The sequence below is a fragment of the Mauremys reevesii genome, linkage group 5 (genome assembly GCF_016161935.1).
Source record: "Mauremys reevesii isolate NIE-2019 linkage group 5, ASM1616193v1, whole genome shotgun sequence".
Classification (NCBI taxonomy): Eukaryota; Metazoa; Chordata; order Testudines; family Geoemydidae; genus Mauremys; species Mauremys reevesii.
The window spans coordinates 4,917,224-4,933,766 of record NC_052627.1 but is presented as its reverse complement, the minus strand read 5'-3'; the positions used below and the strand labels follow the sequence as shown (position 1 = coordinate 4,933,766).

Genomic DNA, 16,543 nt, shown 5'->3' with positions numbered 1-16,543 from the left:
ATTAATTCTTTCCTTGCTTCCACACCTTCTTGACAAAGGCCAGAGGAGGGAGTGTTAGTGCCTGTGCGGACTTCTGGGAAATGCATGGGGTGGAAGGGGATGCTGGGATGCTCTGGAACCACTCCTTCAAAGCCAGTCAGGACTCTGGGGGAGCCTCCTCTCTGAGCAGACTGTCTCCAGGGCAAGAAGCTTACACCTTCCTGGGTCTGACCTCAGAGCATTCAGCATGCCCTTCCACACCATGCACTTTCCGCAGTGAGTCCGCCCAGGCGGGGTCCTGGGGCAGCCAGAGGTCCCTGCACCCCAACTCCGCAGTCAGATGTGACTCTCAGCCAGACTGTAAAACAGAAGGTTTATTAGATGACGGGAACACAGTTTAAACAGAGCTTGTTGGTACAGAAAACAGAACCCCTCTGTCAGGTCCATCTTGCGGGGTGGGGAGCCCAGAACCAAGTTCTGGGTCTCTCCCCATTTCCCCAGCCAGCTCCAAACTGACACTCCCTCCTCTGGCCTCTGTCTCTCTTCCGGACAAGGAGGCCACCTGATCTCTTTGTCCCCAACACCTTCAGTTGGCATCTTGCAGGGGAAACTGAGGCACCCACACAGTATTCAGAGAAAATATTAAGAACATTCCCACTTCATCACAACAGGTGCAACAAAATATAATACTGTATATTGAAGTAGGCAAGTGCTGCTTCTGACTTTCCACTTTTAATTGACCCTTGTAATCTCGTGGCGCTGACGCGTTGTAGCTTCATTTTATATCGGCTTACAGGGCGGGAGCGGGGGGGGCACCACCATTTTGGGCCCCACCAAAAATTATACAAACCTGCCGCCTATGGGCCTGTGTACCTGGTGCAAAGGGCACGCGACAAATATAGCAGACTTTGCCGGGGCTGACCTGAGATGTATTTCATTTTTCTTGGTTATCTGAGGATGTTCTGCTCTGTTCATTAGCCCAAGAGGACTCGATGCATATGTGGAATCCCAGAATGCTCAAGATCTCAGAACTTTCCTCTGGGGAAGACTGGAGCGATCAGCCGAAACTTTGGGCTAGATCCAGACCCCATTGACGTCATCAGAAAGACTTCAACTTCAGTGGACATTGGATCAGGGCTGCAGGCAGTAGAGAGGATGGCAGGCCGTCTGGACACAACAGAGATTCCATGGTGGGTACAAAGGAATCCTAAGGGCTTTACCTTGGAAACGGGCCAGTCATCAAGAGAGACGGAAGCCTGGTAGGATAGCTGGGGGAGTGAATGTGTAGGGAGGTCCCCAGTGTTTGACCAAAAGTTTTGGTAGCTCACTTATGATTTGGATAGTCATCCTTCTGAGGCCTGACCTCTACTAGTGACTGTCATACACCAGGACATGGGTCGTCAGAGCAGTGGTGATCAGACCTAGTGGTCAGAGCAGGAGTCAGAAACCAGAGGTTGGAGACAGAGTCTGGCGTCAAGCCAAGGGTCGGAGCTAGAGTCAATAGCCAGGGGTGGAGGACAGAAGCAGAGATCTGGAGCAAGCCAGGAGGGTAGGAATGAGACAGTGCTCAGGAGTCAGGCAAAGTCCAAAGTAGCAGCCAAACATGGATTCGCTTAGTTAGTCAGACAATTCCTGGGCCACCTCCTGGCTTAAATAGCGAGTCTGAGCCAATTGGAGAGGTTGGACATCTCCTCCCATCAGGAGCTCCATGGGCAGTGTCTCTGGTGACCTAGGGTCCACCAGCCCACACTTCCTGCTGGTGCCAATGAGCTGCTAGGTGGTGACTGCAGTCAGAGGACTGCCTTGAGACCCACAATCCCTCACAGTAGATATCCAAAAACATGCTAACTCCCTGGGAATGGAGCATATGTCTACTGAACCGGGCAGACGTTCTGCATGGGGACAGCAGTTAGATTAGATCAATAGATATCAAATTACATTACCACAAATATATTTTTCAATTGACATTTCTTGGGGAGTTTTAACCAGGGGGTGTGATCCTGCTATCCTTTCTTTGAAATTGAAGGGAAGAGCGCCAGGACTGGGCAATAAATGTGTTTATATACTGTAGAACTTTGCATACACTGAATTAATTCACTGTTTAGTATAGAGGTACTTCAGCAATAGAGTGGGCTGTATTCATTATATTGCTGATAAGGTGAGGATACTCTTTAAAATTGATTGGTGCTATTTCAACATTAGTAGATACTTTGAGTTATTTTAATTTTCTGACATTTCAATCAACCTTAAGAACGCTCTATGAAACTAGAATTCCCTTCAGGCCCCCCTCCCCCCATCCCGCTCCCAATAATCTTTCACACAATATATCATTAAGGAACATTATATGTGTTACAAAAATGGCACTTTCTAATGAGCGCCTGTATAATCTTATTCCGTTCCATTTTTATGGAAGGTAGTTGAACACTTATTGTTACCAGAAATATAAAAGTTGATGGCTGTTTTTGTTTGGAGCAACGTTTGGACTCATGCCAACCTATCTTCAATTTCTATAAAAGCAGTGAAAATTACTACCATTACAATTGCCTGATTGTAGTCCATTATAATGAAATTAACATAAAACATCTTGAGAAGCATTTCAAAGCGGTGCATTTTTATACAGTAATCTGATTTGAAGCTATCACTAACTGAAGAAAAACTGCATTAAGATTAACATGACACCATGCATTAATGCGGAGCTAAACACTTGCATGACCAGAATGAGAATGGTTAACTAAATTGCATTTGTCTCAGCACATTCTCATGTATCTGAGGGAAGTCAAGAAATGACACTAACGAAACTAGAGGCACAATGGAACACTTCGTCCCTTGACTGAATAAATCACTTAGCACAGCTCAGAATGGCATTTAGGAGAGAAGAATTTATTCCCAAATATCATAGGATATGTATGTTAAAATGTCAGTTCTTGCTTCAGAAGTATTTTAAGGAGCAAACTTTCCTTCCTGGTTTTGTTTAGCTGGTCTTGGATTCCACAGCCAATAGGAGTATATAATTATATATAATTGTATATATAAGTATATATTAATAATTATATATTAATAATTATATTATTGTATAATACTATTTTTTCTTTCTCTTAGATCATTCACACACTATTTCTAGGACGATACAAGCAATCCAATAAACAGTTCATATACTTCAGCTCAGCATTACAACTGTTCACATCAGCACATGCAAGAAACCAGCCCAACAATGGAGCCAAAATACATGTAAGAGCATATGTCAGCTTGTCCCAACATGGCACAAAGGGAGCATAGCCAAAGCATTACACCAAAGGCAAACCCGCAAAAGATTTGAGGCTCGGGTTGGATGAGAATCCAAGGCCAAAATTTTCAGAAATATGGGTAAAAGTTTTTGAAAGTTGTCATAACTATAAAGGGAAGGGAACAGTCCTCCTGTGTACAATACTATAAAATCCCTCCTGGCCAGAGACACCAAAATCCTTTTAGCTGTAAAGGGTTAAGAAGCTCAGGTAACCTGGCTGACACCTGACCCAAAGGACCAATAAGGGGACAAGATACTTTCAAATCTTGGTGGGGGGAAGGCTTTTGTTTGTGTGCTCTTTGTTTTTGGGTGGTGTTCGCTTTTGGGACTAAGAGGGACCAGACATCAATCCAGGCTCTCCAAATCTTTCTGAACCAGTCTCTCATATTTCAAACTTGTAAGTAACAGCCAGGCAAGTCGTGTTAGTTTTATCTTTGTTTTCTCAACTTGTAAATGTTCCTTTTTGCTAAGAGGGTTTACCTCTGTTTGCTATAACTTTGAACCTAAGGCTAGAGGGGGTTCCTCTGGGCTCTATGAATCCGATTACCCTGTAAAGTTGTTTTCCATCCTGATTTTACCGAGATGATTTTTACCTTTCTTTTTTTAATTAAAAGTTTTCTTTTTAAGAACCTGATTGATTTGTCCTTGTTTTAAGATCCAAGGGGATTGGATCTGGACTCACCAGGAATTGGTGGGGGAAAGAAGGGGGGATGTTTAAATTCTCCTTGTGTTAAGATCCAAGGGGTTGGATTGGTGTTCACCAGGAACTTGGTGAAGAAGTCTCTCAAGACAACCCGGGGAAGGGAGTTAGTACTTGGGAGTGGTGGCAGCAAAACCAGATCTAAGCTGGTAATTCAGTTTAGGGGTTCACATGCAGGTCCTCATATCTGTACTCTGAAGTCCAGAGTGGGGAAGGAACCTTGACAAAAGTGCTTAAAAGACTTAAGTGTCTAAATCTCCTTTTCAAAGGTGATGCAGACTAGCTACACAGAGGTAGTTACACACACCAGCCGCTAACTCCTAGCCACTGTGCAGTCTAGTGGAATTGTCAGCTCTGAGTTAGGCACCCAGGTTCCCTGTGCATTATATGGGCAGAGTTTGGGGGCTGAGAAAAGGATTCTCAGCAGCTAGCAAGCTGAGTGGGGAGCTGCCTAAGCTAGCCAGGAGTGAAATGCAGAGCACGAGGCCAAAGCTTAGATTTATATCCTCGAAGGTACTGAGGCACATAACTTCCATTGATCTGGGCCTTGCGTGGCCGACTGCTGGGCCAGAAATAGGCACCTGTCTGCACTTAGGAGTCACAGCTGTGAACCCTATCCCAGAGTTAGGCATCCAAGCCAGCTCAAGGGCTTACGTAGCCCAAGCCCCAAGCAGCAGCAGAGAAAGGGGAGATTATAGCCACTAGCCCAGTGGTTAGGGCACACAGCTGCATGTGAGACATCCAGATCCAAATCCCTGCTGTGCCTGATTCAGAACAGGGCTTTGAGCCCAGATCTCCCGTATCCCAGGCAAGTCCCTAACCATGGGGCAAATGCTGTATCCTTCTGGCTGCCTTGCGTGCAAGGCCTGAGCCTACGAGCATGCCCTGAGAATACCTACTGGACTGGGCCTGGCTGGCACAATAGGCAGAGAAGCGTGTCAACTGAGACTCCCACTGTCTTCGGGCTTTGGGTCACTGGGCTTTGGCTTGCACTACGACCCCAAGCAGCTTGTTAGCTGTGGCATGACAGCAGGACTTAGGCGGTTTTGCAAATGCCAACAGGCAAGGACTTAGGCACCTAGGGGGACAGGCACTAGCTGAGCAGTGGGTTTGAGATGTTAGTGGTATCTAAATGTTGGACGTAAGTGCCTAAAGGGGCAGTTAGGTTCCTAAATACCACTGTGTATCTGTCCTGTGGCTCTTATCTGTGCTGAAATGAAAGCTCGGAATTTGTGGGATATTGCAATCTGCAGCAAATTAGTGGGACACTGCCGAAACCATGACAGCAGCAATTATTTTGTTCCTTTGGTTTTTCGCCTGTCCTTAATATTGAGAGCTTGGGGTTTATTTTCAATTGTGCTTCCATGAGACAATAATCTCCCTCAGGGCAATTGTCCTGGTTGTGATGTTCAAATCTAACAGACATCTTAAAGGTTGGTGTGCGGATAGCATACCAGCAGAGGTGCTAAAGGGGAACAATATTTTGACTCTGTCCAAAGCTGTTAATGCAATAACTTGTGCAAAAGAGTTTGTTTTTTAAACCCTTCTGGGCCTAAAGAGCCAAAGAAACATCTGATGGGGAAGGAACATTCCCAGCCCCAGCAAAGGAAGGCAGAGCGCCTCTAGGAATGGGCGAGGGAGAATCACTCCCCGCACCTGAGACAGCTATCAGAGCTGACAGTGGGCAGGATTTTGCAGCAGAGCAGAAGGCAGACTCCTCTCTAGAAAGCATAAGGGGAGTCATCTTCAGTGGGACCCTAGTTAAGGAAAATGGGGAAAGGTGGATTTTTTTGTTTTGTTTTGTTTTTAACAGGATGGAAGAATGTACAGAGAAGCGCTTATGGGGAAAAACAGAAGTCCTGGGAAACCTTACAAGCAATTGATTGAACCTGCTAAGCATTGTGGAAAGTTAATGTTATTAGCCCATGACTGTCTTTTTGCTGGTCACTTGGAATTAGAGAGGACGTAGGAGAGGTTAAAAAGAAATTTTTATTGGCTAGGAATTCAGAATGAGGTGAAGGACTATTGCAAGTCTTGTGACTTATGTCAGAAGTGGGCTTGGTACTTTCTGTGATTGTCCAGTGACAGGGGCTGGATACTGCAAAGGAACACTCTTCCGGGGGGTGGGGGGGAGGGGGGAATTCGGGCATCTAGTGGCACCTGAAAGGCAAAGTAAGGGCTGGCAGAGTCCTATGGAGTTTGTTTGGCTGACTAACAGGGAGCCATCACACAGTTTAGCACCAACAAATCACTCTTTGGTTAAGGCAGAGGATGTGTTAACCCGGTCACCCACAGTTCTGGACACCCTGAGAAAGCCTCACATCCATAGTAGCATGTGAGGAGAGCACTTTCTGTGGGTCACACCCTGTACTAGAGAGAGAGAGAGAGAGAGAGAGAGAGTATTTTGATATCACAAGGGACAGGACTTTGTTAAACTTAAAAATCACTGAGCATGCTCAGGCATGATTTTTTTCCCTTCACACATTGCACAATTGACCAACCAAAAGCACGTGTACCTCCACTGAAGACTCTGGAGCCGCGTTCAAAGTTTAACTATCTTGGAACCATCGTACATGGAAAAGTAAAGGTGACCAGGATATTTGTGTTGAGGAGGGAAAAATCCATTTTATTCATGCCTTCACAAACTGATCTGGCTGAAAGTGGATAGTGAATGGAACATTTCAAAAGGGCGGCTGTTTCACCACATTATGAACTGATGGAACCAGAGGGTAATAACAAAGATGTTTTTGCAGCCTTGATGATAGTGGTCTCTGGCACTGACCGGTATAATAATCCTCAGTTGTCGATTCTATAGGAGTTTCCGCTCCAAGTGACGTCAGCATTGCCCTTTAACCAGAAGAAAGATGATATACAATATGGGCCTGATTCTGTCTTGGCACTTGCCTTACATCAGTGTAGTGCCACTGACTTCTAATTATTCCTGATTTGCATTAGTGTAAGTGAGGTTAGAAGCAGAGTCGTCTATTGCTCCAGACCCATATCATTTTTCACAAAAAAGGTCTCTTCCTCAGATCAGGTTAAAGGAAGGGGCATGCAGTGAAATGGAAAGGTGACACATTCAGACTTGATAAAAGGAAATTGTTTTTCACCCAATACACTTAGCGTGTGGAACTCATTGCTACACACTACCACCAGGGCCTAAAATTTTGCTGGGTTAAAAAAGGAATTAGAAATTTATATGGGAAATGAGACTGTCCAGAGTTATAACAGCAAAGACAAAAAAAAGTTTTGGAACCTTTTTGCTTCGGGGCATCAGTCAACCTCTAATTATTGGAGGTCAGGAGGAAATTTCCCTAGGAACGATTTATGCCATAGCTGACTATTGCAAGGTTCCTTGTACTTTTCTCTGACGTATCTAGAACTGACATTATTGGAGAGTGGATATGAGTCTAGACAGACCATGAGTTTGAGCTACTCTAGGAATTCCTATGTAAGTTTCATGGTCAACCATTTTTCTTTCCCCTTAAGAAGAAGTGACTCTCTTCACACCCTGAACAGCTCTGCTCAGACATTTCCATGTACTATAGGTTTTTAGTGCAATAGACACTCCGATATCAGTATTTCAACTGGCATTTCAGATTCCAGCCTGTCTCTATACCTCAGAGCCAATTACTTTAGTCCCATTACTTTATTTCCTTCTTCTTGGCTCTCCTCTTGGCAGCTTTAAGTCAGTTGCATACAAATCCTCAGACATTAACTCTCTAAAGAAGAGAGGGTCAAAAGCTTCCTTAAATGATGGTCACAGAGAACAAATGTTTTTCAAGGAGTGACAGTGCTACACAAAACATGTTTCTATTGACACCAGCTTGGAAGGGTGGGAGCTCGCTCAATGGCTTTTCTATGACCCAAGCAGACTGGGATAGAACAGTTAACAGGAGATTCGAGTCCGCACTTTGAAATATCATGGAGCAATATCTGCAGTTTTACTGCATGCCAACAGCAATAGCTTGTTAAAAGACACTCAATGAAGCAGAGAGCCTGGAGAGCCAGCTCCGCACACAGCGACAGATTTTAACTTCAGCACTCTCCTGATTTAATGCAAACACATTCTCCATTTCTGGCTGTCATTGATTCTTGTGGGAACCGGCTGGTATTATAGACACACAATACAAAATCACATGCCTCGCCATGCTGGCTGGGAAGATAACACATCATCAGTGTATCAGGGAAATTAATCAACATGCAGAAGTGTGGACAAGTTGTTTACATTCCAGGCAACTCAAAGCTGAGTCACTGAGAGTGCTGTTAATTCACAAGAAGAGGAGATGCGCAATCGACATATTTGCCTCAACTAGCAAAATACATTTTTGTAGCATAATTGGGGGAAAATGAGATTATGAGAAGAAATGCAATTTAAATTGAAAGTAAAATATGTATTGAATTTCCGAATGCTCAGTGTATTTTGTTACATGTCGGTTTGAATTACTGGCTGGTTAATTTAATTTTGTCTGTTTGAGTGGGCTTTGCTGTGCCGATGGGTGGTTATTTCTAGGGCTGTCGATTAATCAGAGTTAACTCATGTGATTAACTCAAAAAATTAATTGTGATTAAAAAAAATTAACCACAATTAATCGCATCGTTAAACAATAGAATACCAACTGAAATTTAATAAATATTTGTGGATCTTTCTCTACATTTTCAAATACATTGATTTCTATTACAACACAGAATACAAAGTGCACAGTGCTCACTTTATATTATTACTTCTTATTACAAATATTAGCACTGTAAAAATTATAAAAGAAATATAGTAAAAGCTGTTTTGTCCATCATGTTCGGGAAATGCGGGGTGTGTGTGTGCATGCCAGTAAGTGAAAAATGCCAGTTAACTAAGAGGAGGGAGTTTGGATGCAGGAGGGGGTGTGGGGCGTTGGCTCTGGGAGGGAGTTTGGGTGCAGGAGGGGGCTCGTGGCAGCGGCAGGGAGTGCGGGGTGCTGGATCCAGAGGCCGCTCACCTCGGGTGTCTCCCCACAAGCAGCGACCTGTCCCAGCTGCTCCTAAGTGGAGGCGCGGCAGGCAGCTCTGAGTGTTGCCTCTGCCCGCAGGCGCCACCCCCACAGCTCCCACTGGCTGCAGTTCCCAGCCAATGGGAGCTGTGGAGCTAGTGTTCAGGGCAGCACTGGGGCTTTCCGGTTGGTGAAGTGCAGATAAAACAGCTTTTACTGTAGTATTTTTCAATTCACCTTGTACAAGTACTGTGGTGCAATCTCTTTATCGTGAATGTATAACTTACAAATGTAGATTTTTTTTGTTACATAACTGCACTCAAAAACAAAACAATGTAAAACTTTAGAACCTACACGTCCACTCAGTCCTACGTCTTGTTCAGCCAATTGCTAAGACAAACAAGCTTGTTTACATCGATGGAAGATACTGCTGCCTGCTTCTTATTTACAATGTCACCTGAAAGTGAGAAGAAGTATTTGCACGGCACTTTTGTAGCCGGCATTGCACGGTATTTATATGCCAGATATGCTAAACATTTGTATGCCCCTTCATGCTTCAGCCACCATTCCAGAGGACATGCTTCCATGCTGATGATGCTTGTTAAAAAAATAATGCATTAACTAAATTTGTGACTGAACTCCTTGGGGGAGAATTGTATGTCTCTTATTCTGTTTTACCTGCATTCTGCCATATATTTCATGTTATAGCAGTCTCGGATGATTACCCAGCACATGTTCGTTTTAAGAACACTTTCACAGCAGATTTGACAAAACACAAAGAAGGTACCAATGTGAGATTTCTAAAATTAGCTACAGCACGTGACCCAAGATTTACGTCCAAAATCTGAGAGGGATGAGGTATGGAGCATGCTTTCAGAAGTCTTAAAAGAGCAACACTCAGATGCGGAAACCACAGAACCCAAACCACCAAAAAAGAAAAATCAACCTTCTGCTCGTTACTGAGATGTTTTGGTATTTCAACCAAAAGAAATGCAATAAATATCTGCATTCCAATACAGCATTGGGATTACTCCCCCCACACTGAATGGAGGGTATTTCCTTCCTCGTCCTCAGTGAATGACTTGCTCTCACTCCTTTCTTTCCCTCATCACTCAAACAGGGGTCTGTCTCTCAGCTACCTTTCATGGCCAAATATAGCTGAGTGAGATTTCCTCCTGAGAGCCTTGGGTCCACCTCTAGATCATCCATAAAGTGCTAATCTTGACAGACAGGCCTTCAAAAAGACGTACCGCCGGCCTGAAGGACTATTCTAGATTGCACCCTATTGATGCAGCCTGCGATGGAGTTTCAAGGCGTACTTTGAGTACCTCACTCTTACTATGAGCTTGTACATTGCCTAGTACAATCATTAATTATTTGTATTAGCGTAGTGCCTAGAAGCTCCAGCTAAGCCCAGGGACCCATTGTACTAGCTATTGGACAAACACATTGTGAGTAAGAAACAGCCCCTGCCATGAACAACTCCCAATCTATAGCCTTGATTCCGGAAAGCACGTAAGATGTGACTTAATTGCACATGCCTTCCCGGGCAGGCACATCTCCCCAAATCTGTTCCTAAAATAGAGAGGACGGACAAAGGATGGGAGACAGGAAATACTGAGGGGGGCCTGATCCTGACTGGGGCCTGGGGACAATACTGCATGAGGATGATGATGAGTATTATGATTGGTGTTTTATATTTACAACGTTGCGGGGCACCTTGCTTTGGAGGAGGAGATGTTGTCAACATTTGTAGATGCATATAAATGTTATCAGATACAAGGGTGCCAGCTGTGCATGGCTTGGCTCACACGTTTGTCCACACCTATGATTCTGCACCACGGAAGCCAATGGGAGTTTGTCATATACTACAGTATGCAAAGGACCTGGCCCAGAGTCATATATTTCCCATCGTGAAAAGGGCACATTCTAGAGGGTTGAACTTCAAAACCGTTACTGATGCACAGATAGCACATGATCCCTACACCCCTACAATTGGTCCAGGGATAAGGCACGGAAGTGTATTACTAGCTCTGCCACTGATCTGCTGGGTGACCTTAGGCAAGTCATTTAATCTCTGTTTCCACCCTTGTCTGTCCTGTCTACTTAGATTGTAATATCTTCAGGGCAGGGATTGTACATTACTCTGTGCTGGGCCTAGCACAATGGAGTCTTGATCTTAATTAGCACCTGTAGTTGCTGTTGTAATAATAATAGTCCCATGCCCAGTGAAGTCAATAGAAAGATTCATCTTGGCTTCACTGGGACTCGGTTCAGGCCAGGCTCTTAGATGTACGAGAAGGAACCCAGTGAGCAGTAAAGTAAAAGGAGTAGAGTAAAGTGGAGGTGAGAGACTAGGGAGAAATGAGAGCACATATATAGTAGGTGGGGACAAGTTCTCCCATCTTCTATGGATAAAGCTACTGTTCTTTCCAAGAGCGCATATTGCCTGATCTTTGTTGTCAAACAACCCTTAGCAAGAGTATTCTAGAGCTGGAGAATTCTATTAGGGGCTGTGCATCTGTCTTTCCATTTTTATCTCCAAAATATACTATTTTGAGTGCCAGAGTACATCAAACCCATCCTTGGGGATAAATCAGTTCATACTGACAGACAGGTTGGCATAAGGCATGATTCTGAATTGTATTGAAGTTTTTGGAATGCTATTCCTTTGCATTCCACATCTAATTATTTGTATCCAGGCCTACAAGATGTGGAGTGCACTTTAAAGGAGTAATATGGGCTTTTCTTCTATCATATTTCTATGCTGTGTAAAAATGCACCTACTGGAGATGGATTGGTTTGGGCTACAGCTGGGTGAGTAATTCAGGACAGAAAGTTTCTTTAGTAAGTACAGTATTTTTTACTGGACACACATTTTCTGCAAGAAGATAGTGATTTTTACAAATTTGACATTCATCATTCCATATGTCAGCTGCAAGTGTTTGCCTCAGTAACATGGATTCTGTTTCCTGAGTGAGTGACTTTAGTGAGGGGGCATGGACTCCCTTAGAGACTGATGGGGAGGAACCACTGCCCACCCCCTTGTGAGTGGAGCCAGGACATCCACACCTGCCCTGCTGGAAGCAGGAGGGTGGGACAGGGAGTATGAAAGGTGGGCCCCACCCTGTAGCTCAGTTGGGCTGGAGCCACTGGACGAGACAGACATTTCTCACCCACTGCTGGAGCAGGAGGAGGACCTCTGCAGCTCTGATGACTCGCCAAAGCTGCCAGTCAACCTGGACACGAGGAGCTGCTGGGATTGCCACTAGGGGTGTAGCCCGGGGAGACGGAGGATGACCTGAGATACAGATACAACATGAGGGGAGTGTGGGAAGTAGCCCAGGGATACCAGACAATAGTCCAGTTATGTTGTTGCCTGAATAAAGGTCATCGTGTTTCGGCTGGATCGCCACTGACCCCAAATTTGCTTTCCACAGACATCTGTATGGATAATCTTTCACTCGCATGTATGCTTCTGGAAAGTGAATCAAAAGGGGGTGCAAACAAGGTCAAAGCAAAATTTTATTTAGAAGTTGCCAAATTGTTCATAATTCCTTTTATTCATTATTCCTACAGTTGTAATCAGAACTCAGCTGAGAAGCTCTGACTGGGTTTTCAAAAGAACTCAGCGTAGTGCAGGGCTGCCGAGAGTGGGTTCGGGCCCGGTGAAAAAAATTTTTTGGGCCCCCCTTCCGGACTGCCGGTCCCCGGTAATTTGTACCAGCTCCCTCCCCGCACCCCTCGTTGGCCCTGATTAGGCCTAACTCTGCTCCTGTTGAAGTCAGTGGTAACACTCTCACCTACTGCAATGGCAGTAGAGTGATACCAGCACTAAGAACCTTTGGGAACCTCACCTTACATGTATGTGATCTAAATGTATGTTGGTAGTGCCCTTAATCAGCAAGGACAGCGGCCTCGTAGGTACTTTGAGAAACACCTGATCCTGCAAAGTAAACCTTGTGTGAGGAGCCCTGCATGTGTAGAGTCCCCGAGAGGTCAACAGGGCTGCCTGGTGCTCCCTTCCAGAAGTAGGGCCCAAAGGGGTAAGATTTTCCAAAGAGCTCAGCTCTAGAGCTGGGGAGAAAAAAAATCCATGGAACATTTCTTCAGGGAGGGGGGAGGTTGATGAAAAATCAAAACTGGAAACTTTTGTCTGAAAATGGAAAATTTTGATTTGGAACGGCTGCTGTGGTGCCTCACAGAAGTTATAGTTAAGGTGCCTCATCTTCCCATTCTCCTTTCCGGCCTGGATTCCCTGGCCAGACTACATCTCCCATTATGCACCTTGGTCTCTCCTCTTGCTGAGCTGCTGTGGTGCATCATGGGAGTCTCTGTTCTTTTTTTCACAAAATTGATTATTTAGCTGAAAACCCCATTCTCTTCTGAAAAACAATTTCAACAGAAAATTTTCAACCAGCCTTACTCAGCTCCCATGTAGGCACTAAAATACAGGCCAGATGTTCACAATATAACAATCACTTTTGTGAGCAATGGGAGCTATTGGGGGATTTTTGAACATCTAGCCACTTCATTTAGGTGTCTGCCTAAATAGGGGTTGAGCTCTTTGCTTAATGTGGCCCCAAAGGTTCCAGATGTAGCTAAATTACTTTCCATGCAAACAGAACCAGTGTAGTTGGCTGATCATCATAACAGGAGCACACCTTGTTCATGTCGTGTCTCTTGCTGCTTTAGCTGATACCCAGATTCTGTGTTCTTCCTTTTTCCTTGCTTGCTCTTAGCTGTACTTCCCTCATATCTATGGTGTGTCTCTTGGAATAGTTCCGATGACAAGTTCAGTTTCCATAGACACCGGCTGTGCGTACAGTTTCCCTAGTAACTGCTTGTAGGGTGTTCTGATTTAAAGGGGAATAAGCACCATCCTGAGCACCAGGTAATTGCACTGGATACTTACTTACCATTGTCACCAAAGTTACTGGGAGCTAATTAGTAAAAGTCTGGTGTAATAATCTCAGTGATCACTAGTCATCTGACCAGGACAGCTAATTCTGCCTTATTAACACACACACTCTTATTCCATGCTGTGTATTATCCGTGGTCAGTTTGAAAAATAACTCATGAGAAGAGATCAAATAGCACATTATTTTTAACAGTTATGAGTGGCTAATTCCTTTAGGAAATAATAAACTTTTCCTGCTAGAGCCACAAAAGGACCTATAGACTTTGTCTTTTAGTATAAATCTGAGTACAAGTTTACAATACTTATCTAAAGAGTTCTTATTTCTTAACGGTATCTCAGTATTCAATTCTGTTAATCCACCCTCCAACCCTATGCAATTATATAACAAACTAACTATTTTCAAATATCCTTATTCCACAAAAACAAATGGAGAGTATTTGTTCCTTTTGTCTTACACATGATTAATACATTTGGAACCAGAACTGAGTTTAAAGTATTCTTGTGACCCAGCTCAGGAAAATACTTCAGTACATGCTTAACTTTAACCCTGTAATGAAGTTGCTTCGATGTTAATGGAATGTAAACACATGCTTATTAAAATTAAGCATGTGATTATGTGCTATCATGAACTTGGACCTTGTAAGCAGTATATGTGTAACTTCTGTTTACTGTGTAGGTTCTGGTTGGTTTACACAGATCAGTGCAGTGCACATACAAGATCTAAGGTTGTAGCAGCCAGGGACACTGATATATCGTAAGAGCTGGTAAGGAACAAGTGGCTGTGTAATTAAAGACTATCACCAGGATTTTTTAAAAAAGCAGGTACCTAAAATTTGAATCCCAAGTCCATAGTTAGGCACTTAAATAAATGATCTGATTTTGAAAAGTGTTGAGCACCCAGCAACTCCCATTAAGTTTGGATTTATGAGGCTAACATGTTTGAAAATCTTGGCCTATCCCATTAATGAATATGCACAAAAGGGCGGAGTTCATTTGCATCTACAACTGTAACTCTGCCTTTTTCTAATTTTAGTGCTTAAAATTGTGCATCCTCAATGTTCTCTTAACATGTTTTTATGGGTTTTTAATGAAAAAGTTTACATCCAAAAACCACATAGGAACATGACTATATATTTTGGGACCTAGTCACCCTGAGGCTGTGGATTTGCTGCCTGTTTCCACTTCTCATGCTCATCATTTCTCCCAGGCCACCCTGATTCTCCCTGCCAATCTCCCACTGGCCCGGGGAAGTTACTTTTTGGTTTGCTGCTAGACCGAGTGCTGCACTAAGTAGCATGTTCTGTCCCAGCCACCCTGTCCCACTACCCAGGGTCTGTGCCCTGAGGATGGGGAGCTGCTGGTGGGCTGGAAAAGATTCTCCTGGTGGTGCTGTTCTTATAGGTCCTCTTCCCCAGTCTCTCCCTCCCTCACCTTCCTGGAGCAGAACTGGGAGAGGACAGATTTTAGGTAGAGGGAGGAGAAGGGAAGCAGCTGGGACAATGATTTTTGCAGGATAGGAGGAGGGAGCAGACATGGCCCTGAGCCCCTGGGCTCTTTCTACTCCTTTGCCAATCTGTGAATGTCTTCACCCGGGTTGATCCTGCTTTGAGCAGGGGGTTGGGCTAGATGAGCTCCTGAGGTCCCTTCCAACCCTGAGATTCCATGATTCTATGATTCTAAGAGCTGTTCCCTCTGTCCTCCCCTATCTGAAATCTCACCTTCGCTCCAGGGCAGTGCTCTGCTTTCCATACCAGCCCCTGACTGCTCCCTGGATGGGAGGCAGAGGAGGCGCAAGGGGCCCTCCATTGCAGCAAGAGGAGCAGCTAGGGGTCCCTGGCTCCCAGGAGAACAACGTAGCCATGGAAGCAGCACCAGAAGCCCCAAGGGAGGGAATTGCTTTAATTCTGAGAGGCAGCCAGCAGTAATTGGGGGAGACACATTAATGGTGGGGGTGGGGTGGTTAGCATGCACTGCACTTGTGTAGAGTAGGTGCCATAAATCGGAGGGGGGGGCTGCATGACTTTGGGGGCACCCTGAGCATGGATAATCCCTGCCTCCCTAAATGCCAGAAGCCTAGAGTGTGACCCCGCCCCCAGAAAGGTACCCCTGCATTTCATTGCAAACTATGGAGAAGTGACAGATTGTCAGGGCTATCCACGAGCGCTAGGAGAATAAAAGATTGGTTTGGTGGCAGTCCAAAAAGAAAAAAATTGGTTTAGGTTGAATGAAATCTGAAGTTCTTTTGTGAATCAAAAAAATCCATTTAGAGTCTGTTCCAGAGGAGAGGATTTGAACCTGTCTCTCATCCATCCCAGGTGAGTTCACTGAGCACTTAGCTAAAGGTTGTAGCACCTCCTTGTCCTGTGGCCATTTTATGCATGACCAAAACAATTTATGTCAAATTTGTGAATAGTTGCAGGCTGTCCAAAACTGCATTTTTTTTTGCCGAATAAACTATCCATAGAAAATGTTTTGCCCAGCTGTGCTTTTTAATAGAAAGCCTGATGTTTTTTCATGGTATGTGAGAAACCAGTTTTGTGACCTCTAAGAGGTCACCCTCCCTCCAAAAGTAACTTGTGTGATAAATAAAGCAGGGGGTGGGGAGTAGCTCCCTTTTTTGGACACCCGGTCAGCCAGTAGCTATAAAATTCCTCTTAGTAGCTGTTCTCTAATTGCTCTACCTGTAAAGGATT

General features: G+C 44.4%; 1 long non-coding RNA gene across 1 annotated transcript; it reads right to left on the bottom strand.

Moving 5' to 3' along the window:
* Positions 1–11,909: 11,909 nt before the first annotated feature.
* On the bottom strand, positions 11,910–13,794 carry LOC120406810. Its single transcript, XR_005599601.1, has 3 exons — positions 13,594–13,794; positions 12,787–13,314; positions 11,910–12,407 (listed from the first exon to the last, which is right to left on the bottom strand). It is a non-coding gene; the product is annotated as an uncharacterized LOC120406810 (long non-coding RNA).
* Positions 13,795–16,543: the final 2,749 nt, after the last annotated feature.